Source organism: Anoplolepis gracilipes, chromosome 10 (assembly GCF_047496725.1).
Source record: "Anoplolepis gracilipes chromosome 10, ASM4749672v1, whole genome shotgun sequence".
NCBI lineage: Eukaryota > Metazoa > Arthropoda > Insecta > Hymenoptera > Formicidae > Anoplolepis > Anoplolepis gracilipes.
The window spans coordinates 10980266-10989060 of record NC_132979.1 but is presented as its reverse complement, the minus strand read 5'-3'; the positions used below and the strand labels follow the sequence as shown (position 1 = coordinate 10989060).

Below are 8795 nucleotides of genomic sequence, written 5' to 3'. Positions count from 1 at the left end.
ATGAAGCTTTTCCGTTGAAATCCTACATTCTGAGACCTTACCCTGGAAAGAATTTAAATAGTGAAAAAAGAATTTTTAATTATCGGTTGTCAAGAGCACGACGAACAATTGAGAATGCATTCGGCATTCTAGTATCAAGATGGCAAATATTGCTAAATAATATTATTGCTGATGTGGAAACAGTAGAGAAAATTGTGGCAGCAACAGTGTGTCTGCATAATTTTTTATGTATTTCTGAACAAGATATGCAAGAAAAAGTGTATTGTCCCCCATCTTTTATTGATAACGTTAATTGTTCTGATGGGAGTATTACACCAGGCTTATTTAGAGATGATTGTGTGAATAGTTTTGAAAAAGTTGAACGTTTAGGATCAAATAATGCTCCAATAGTATAATTGAACTTCGGAATAGAATGGCAAACTATCTTTCCAATGAAGGGGCAGTTCCTTGGCAATGCAATTACGTTCTTAGAGGATATAATCCGGAATAAATATGTTTTTTATATAAAACAGAGTATTTATTTTAAGTAAGTACTTTTAGGATATTTTAATCAATATTTATTATTATTAAAAGAAAACTATTTTTTCAGAAAGTTTCTGGTGATATTTTATATAAAATATTTCATATAAACATATGCATATTATAGCAACAAGGAGAATGTCAAGGGATATAATGAAAATTTCGACAACAGTAACATTACGAAGAAGTCTTTCAAAATTAGTTCCAATTTTGAAGATTCTGAAAGTGAGAGCGAAATGCAATCCAATCCGCATTTCTTCGTAAATTATTACGCAAACGTGAACGATTCGTGGAAACAATTAGATTAGTTTAAATAAGGTAGCATACAGATCTCATGTGAACATACTATGCAATTTTCACACTTGTGGAACAGAGTACAAACTTGGAACTTCCGTATTTATCACAGATGTATGCGATTCGTGGAAGATGATTACGTTATCACGTGTTTGCAATATCTGCTCTTGTGCTGATGTACTTATTGTACTAATATGTTAAACATGTGTATAAATATGTTATATAATTATGTTATTTTCCATTGCAAAAGTATTTTTATATGACTGCTAATCAGTGGATAATACATTGCATTTGCGTTTTGTAAAATGTTAATAAGTAAAAGTTCCATATTCACGAAATTTACATTCTATTAAATTACATTATTGCCATTCTGCCAAATATACATTGCTCAACACTTGCTTTATTTTCATTAAATCGTTATTTATTTTTTTTTACGTCAAAGCTAACAATAAGTTACTATAATTATTACTAATCTAATCATAAAATATGCTTTATCATAAATTATTATGTCATATTATCATATCACAAACTTATATATTGTTAGTATATGAACTGAACAAAATTTATAGTATAAAAACGAAGTTTTATTTTGTATATTTTAAAAAGATGTAATTCAGAATATATATTCTTTTTATAAAACAGAATTTTTATTTATATATATAAGTTTCATATTTTTAAATATTTTCATAACATAACATAAGTAGAAATGTACACATCTACATTCAACATTTGCTTTTTTGTTAAATTATGTTATCTAACTAAAAGTTACTGTTATAATTATTATGAATTTAATAATATACCCGTATTATAAATTTACATGTTATCATATCACAAACTTATGTATTATCATATCACATAAACTTAAATATTGTCATATCACATAAACTTATATATTATCATATCACATGAACTTAAATATTGTTACATCATAAACTTGTGTATTATCATATCACATAAACTTAAATATTATTGCATTACATAAACTTAAATATTGTTATATCATAAACTTGTGTATTATCATATCACATAAACTTAAATATTATCATATCACATATACTTCCCGGATAACACAAGCTATTCGAAAATAATTCATTTTTATGTTACCAATTTTAAGTCCCTTTTGAAATACATATAGAATACATTTTATAAAATCAAAATTGGTAACATAAAAATGAATTATTTTCGAATAACTTGCGTTATCTGGGTTATGTATTATCATATCACATAAACTTAAATATTATCATATCATATAAACTTGTATATTATCATACCACAAACTTATGTATTATCATATCATATAAACTTATTATATATTGTTAGTATATAAACTACTAAAAACTTATAGTATAAACAAAGTTTTAAAACTTATAGTAAAAACAAAGTTTTATCTTGCTTATCTTGAAATTATTTGCATAATTTTAATTTTACTGATTATTAAATCTTTTTTATTAAGATTTTTCATATCTCCGTACAAGGAGTCACACAAATATTTTAAGGATTCGTCTTCTGCATGTACCATATTTTTGTGAGTAACAAAACTTTTGAAAGCATCTACAGCATTACCCAATTGTTCCTCAACATTAGACAATTGTTTTCTCTTTTCACCTGTACACTTCTTTGGTATAGATCTGTCCTGTGATATGGTTGTCCCTAATGATCCCTTTAATGTTGTAGGATGTTGTATGTTTATAGATGAATTGGATGTTGTGGATCTCTCTTCTTGTCTAACAAGTGCTAATGTATTTTCGCTTGAAATGTCTGAGAAAGATTGCACAGATTCTTCTGTACTAGGTATCTCACCTACAAATTTTCAGAACAAAACATATAGTTATCAATTGTTGAACAATTTTTATAACCAAGTACATTACCATTTAACATCAAAAATTATATAAAAGTAATAAGAAAGTTCAATTTTGGACATATCTGCTTCAATATTTAAATATTCATAACTTGTGTATTTTATAGAGTCATTCTCTTCGCCTAGAATTTCTGTATTGTCTTCATAAGAATTTTACATTTCCCAAGAAGAATTTGATTCAACTTCTGTTGTAATGTTTCCAAATGTTCGTCGTTTTTTCACTACAGAGTGTAAGAATGCTAAATGCTTCATTAATGGCCATTCTGTTTGTACAACTGATCCTGAGGGTATTTTTTAGCTCTCTCTTTAGAAAATCTACTACGTAATGCTGACCATCGAGCAATACATTCAGCGGCTAGAAAAAAATATACAATTATTTACATATACATATATCTATCAAACCTAAATCTAACCTAACTTTCTACTTAAAGAATCTTATATATTTACTTAATTAATATACTTTGTTTGTCATTATAAATTCGCAATTTCATTGCCATATTACATCATAAAATATGTGTATATACTCACTTGGTATTTCTAATTCTCCACTTATAAAAAGCCACGAATTTTCTATCGCTGTTCGATCTTTATATTTAGCATCTTTTTTATCATACAAATGTGGAAATCTTTCCACTAAACTTATTAAATGTATATCTTTATTCATTATTATTTTTGTAGAATTATTTTGAGATATTATTTCGAGAGAAAATTCAAACACTTCACAGCATGCAAAAATATTTACGTTACACACAACCATAGATTATATAAAGAGTGAGATTGTAACCAATCTCCACATTCTCTTTCAAGATAGCTTACCATATTCCCTAAAAGTTAAAGTTGAGTTAACTTTACAATTACGGCATAAATCACCGGCATTCAAAAATTTATCATAAACGAAAGCATTGAAATCCCAGTGTTGAACTTTATCGGTTCCGGCATAAGTTACGGTTACGGCCTGCATAAATCAGCCTTAAGAATATATAATTTTTTATCAACTATTTTTATATTTTAATTTTAATTAAAATATTTACTAAAATGCATTTTTTAGTTAGAAAAAATTTTAATTTTTAATTTTAAAAAACAATATATTTTAATTAAAGGGTTAGACCACCTTGACACTTTCAAAAAATCTAATTCTTTTTTTGCTTAAAATATTCCTTATAGTCTTAAAAATGATATATATTAGACCCGACTTCGAAATCGCAAAGGAAAATGATGTTTCGAGTGAGTATAGTGAAGCGCGTCACCGTGTAAGCGGCTTATTGAAAGATTTGCCTGTTACCTGCAAAGGGACACTTATTCTTATGAATTTTTTTTTGTACCTGTACGTGGCTTTGCCAAAATTTTGACCGTTATTTTATACACGAGGTTAGTTATAGAACGAACAGACGCCAAACGACGCTCAGCGTCAAAAATTGTTACGAAAAACTTTAAACGCGTTTTTCTCGAAACAGCATTTTTCAAAACGGCGGGCAGCATAACTTCGCCAATTTTTATCCGATCGACTTGAATTTTTACCCAGATCTTTATTTCAACATTATCTAGGACTGTACGTAGGATTTTTATAATATCTTAAAAATTCTCGCCGCTATCGCTTTATTTCATTCAAATTTTTGAAGCCAAAAATGACTTTTTTTTCAAATCGTTGCCATTTTAACAAAAATGCATATTTCTCAAAACGGCTACGTACATCCCTAGTTTTGAATATGTAGAAAATAAATATTTCTGTTTTTTTGTTCTACGACTAACCAGTGCTGAATAATCGTGCCCGCCGTTTTGCATGTCGATCAAAACCGCGTACAAAAAGATAGCCATTACGCGCTTAATTTTTATATTAAATACTTTAAAAAATATTTTTTATATTCTTCAATATACTCATAATAAACACCAAAAAAGAATTTTTCCTTGTACAGTATAGTTTTCTTTAAAAAAATTCTTAAAAATGGTTAAAAATTTGAAGCTCTAAGGTGGTCTAACCCCTTAATTAGGTATGTAAACCTTATTTCTTTTAAAATGTTTTCTATAAAACACAAAATAAATATTTTTATACATATTTTTATTAATATTTATTTTCACATATTTATAAAAAATTCGTCACGATAAAATGCATCACAATTTGAGGTTACACCATTATATCAGTCATGAATTATACCGTTTATAATAAAATTTATATAGAAGTAAAAATGTAATAAATTCAAGACGCATATTATTTAATTAATAAAGGGATTAAACAGAGTTTTTATTTCTATATACTTATTTAACGCGAATTATTTTCAAAATTGTGGATGAAGATACTTTTACTTATATTTGATACATGTAGTTTGTCATCTTTTTATATTATGTATTTTTATAATTTTACAGTATGTACAGAATCAAAACTTTATAAATTATACATTGTATATAGAGCATTTATATTTGTGTGTTACGCAATGCAAATATAAATTCTCCATACATGTTCTGATACTGTAATATATCAAAAGATGTGCTAATAAGTCACTACACAATGCAATCAAGAGAGAGCAGACGCAGTATATAGTTTTGACACTAAATACATATCGAAGACATATACATATTTACTTTTTGTAATTTTTATGTTACAGAGAGTTGGAAAAGAAGACTCGTTATACATATATACCTTGGTGACAGTAAGGCATAGTATAAAGTGAATACATCAAATCTTTATAAACATACTGTATTTGCTTTTTCTTGATTGCATTGTGTAGTGATTAGAGAACTTCTAGAAGAGAGAAGGGCCACCCTGCCATTATCTTACATGATTGGTTGGCAGAATGTGTGGACCTGGACATTACAAATGTCCAGAACAGATGTGATACAAATTGATGATATTACTCGAATTAAAGAAATTAAATTTGTTTCTGATTTTAGTGATTGTTGATATTAAATAAAAAATAAAATAATGTATGTATTTATATATTTTATATATAAATTTTATTAAAATATATTTTATATATAAACAAAAATGTGTTAAAATATATATATATATATATATATATATATATACCTAATTAATATATATATTATCGTAAACACTCAAAATTCGTTTTTTCGTGTTTATTAGTAAAAATTCAAATTTTTACTAATAAATATGCGAAAAAATGGAAATAGGGTACATCGATATAATCCATTTATATAGTATATAATTTAGAGAATAAAAGTATATCCATAGAATGTCTTGAGTATATTATCAGTATATCATATATATATCTAGGGTCATTCTACGTCAAATCAGCCACCCCCCTGCCCAAAATTGTATTGAAGTAAATCTAACTTTCATGGTACCAAAATTTAGCTTAAAGCTTCTAGTTTTTAATGGCGTATGGCCTTTTTGAAAAAAAACAAGTGATGACCTTGATTTTGCGTGTCAAATAGAAAATGAGTAATATTTTCTAATTCAAATCTTTACTATTTCTTGCAGATGAAGGACAAAAATCATTTTCAATGTATTTTCAATGTAATTTTATCCACTAAATCCGAATCTAAAGTTAAAAAAAATATATACAAGGTGTCCCATTTTTACGTATCATTTTTTTTACGATTTTTTCAAAAGGTAAAAGTGCTATTATTTTTAAGGATGCTTCTTTCTCTTCTCAATATAACATTTCTAGACTATAAACATTAATCAGTTTTCGTATTTTACACAGTTACACATTAGTCAATATCAGTTTTTAATGATTTATTACAAAGAAGCTATCTGTGTTTATATAGGATTATGACTCTAAGAATTATTTCCCAAAGTCCCAAGTAATTAAGTATCTTTTTTTATTTTGTATTTTTAAGTTTCAATATAATTAAAAAATTTTTTTATTTAACTTAATTAAAAATTAAATTTTTTTATTTTATAAATTTAAAAATTTATATATATACTAATAACATACTCAAGACATTCTATAGATATACTCAGTATATATGAAAAAATATTCTCAGTATGTACTGAGAAGCAGGAAAACTCGGACATAGTGGTATTCTTAGTACATACTCAGGATATCGCATTACGTATTTCGAACGTTCTCAGAATATACGTAATATACTTTTACGATATTCTCCGAACATTCTCAGAATGTACATGTGCTGTGTGGGCTGTTATACCAGGACTATACAATTATTCTTCCATAGACTCATAAAATACATTTTTTTTAATTTACTCGAATTTACAAGCTATACGAGCCTCCTTTGTGTTGCTTTGGCAGCGTCACTCCTGTACTGTAATCCACTGCGCGCAGCGAATATTTTGCATTGCGTGTCGATATTTCTAAGAAATTTAGGTAAATATCTAGAAAAGGTTACACCTCGCCGATGATGTTAACCTTGATATATGTTATAAAGAGGAAAGTACTGATCAATTTTTCCTAATAACTTAATTGGCGGTCTCGTTTGGTTTCTGAGATATACGACTTTGAAATATAATAATTTTCCTACATACATGTGCAATAGTACTAATAATTTTCATTTTTATTCGTATGAAATAATATAAATATGAGCGAAGAAATATTTTCATAACATTCACACACACACACACACACACACACACACACACACACACACACACACACACACACACGTGTCTTCGGCCCTTCCCCTCCCGCACCCACCCCGTCCACCTCGCTTCGCATGTACGTTGCAAGCAAAACAAAGTTCACATGGGTTTGCAACATTCCACGTGTGTGTGTGCGTGTGTGCGTGTACGTATGCGTGTGCGTGCGTGCGTGTGTGTGTGTGTGTGTTATGAAAATATTCTCTCGGTCATATTTATATTATTCCATACGAATAAAAATGAAAATTGTTAGTACTATTGCACATGTATGTAGGAAAATTATAATATTTCAAAGTCGCATATCTCAGAAACCAAATGAGACCGCCACAAAATTCAAAGCATGCGTTACTTAAGAGTGTACCCTCTACAACATATGTCAAGGTCATTGGAATCGGGGGTGGCTCCCTATAAATAAACATTTACCATTAAATATCTCCGAAAGTATAAGAGACCGCCATTTAAGTTATTGAGAAAAGTTGATCAGTACTTTCCTCTCTATAACATATATCAAGGTCATCATCATCGGCGAGGTATGACCTTTTCTAATTATTTACCGAAATTTATAATTTTTAAAATGGTGGAATAATCTTCAAAGATCCTTTGAAAAGTAACTCTGAAGATACCTGCAGTAATAAAAGTACAGCAAAAAAAATTTCCAATTTTTCGACCAGAATTTATTTTTTTGTGTTGAATTACTTGTTCACCTATACTGAGCCATAAAAAGATACATAGATTTTCTATACATAAAAACTCGTCCGACAACATCTGCTAAGGACAATAAAATCATTTTAGAGAGTGAAAGTCGGATCGGTTTCCCGCTGCGCGCTCATATACTTGCACGATGGTGTTCTTTAAGCCCTTTAATTTCGAAAATACTTCGAATTTCACTTTATAATTTTGAAAGTATATTCTTTAAGAATGTTACTATCGATTAAAAAAAAAATCGATTTTTTTGACCTCATAAACAGGTTCCCCCTTATTTAATACAAATGTAATTAAAAACTTTCACGAAATAAGCTTGTTTGCTGAAAAAGATAAAGCATTATTTAAATTGTAAAAATAGTGCCGTAACCACTATTTTGTGAATTAAATTATATTTTATTGTTACGTATAATTTGAGTAATTGTTACATGGTTTTGAGTGATTTAATAATTGTTGTATAGACACACATCGGTTTTCGCGAAATTCTGAATAAGAAAAAAGAAGATTTAAAGAATTCCACATGGTAATAAAAGAAATATTCAACATGCAATAATTAGATTGCAAATTTATATTATTGTATATATTTGATAATTTTAAGATTATAATCTTATAAGAAATTAGATAATTCTCTATGACTATCCTAGTGTGTAATGTCATATTTACAGTGAAACGCTTCGCTTAGTCAGAAATTATCGTGTGTGCCAAAACATAAAAGAACTATATATACAGGGTGGACCATTTTAGACCATCCTGTCGAATATCTCGAAAACCAAGCCCGGGAGAGAAAAATGTTTTACATAAAAGTTGTATGGTTTGAAAGGGGCCATAAGATGGTACCATTGGTTTGACCTTGAAAAGTCATTTGAAGGT

At 28.1% G+C, this 8795-nt stretch overlaps 1 long non-coding RNA gene across 2 annotated transcripts; it reads right to left on the bottom strand.

The window, feature by feature from the left end:
• Positions 1-2040: 2040 nt before the first annotated feature.
• On the bottom strand, positions 2041-3461 carry LOC140670542 (uncharacterized). 2 transcript variants are annotated; one of them, XR_012047578.1, is made up of 3 exons: positions 3200-3461; positions 2764-3026; positions 2041-2613 (listed from the first exon to the last, which is right to left on the bottom strand). It is a non-coding gene; the product is annotated as an uncharacterized lncRNA (long non-coding RNA). The 2 variants fall into 2 exon arrangements; XR_012047579.1 differs by having other exon boundaries at positions 2829-3026; positions 3200-3460.
• Positions 3462-8795: the final 5334 nt, after the last annotated feature.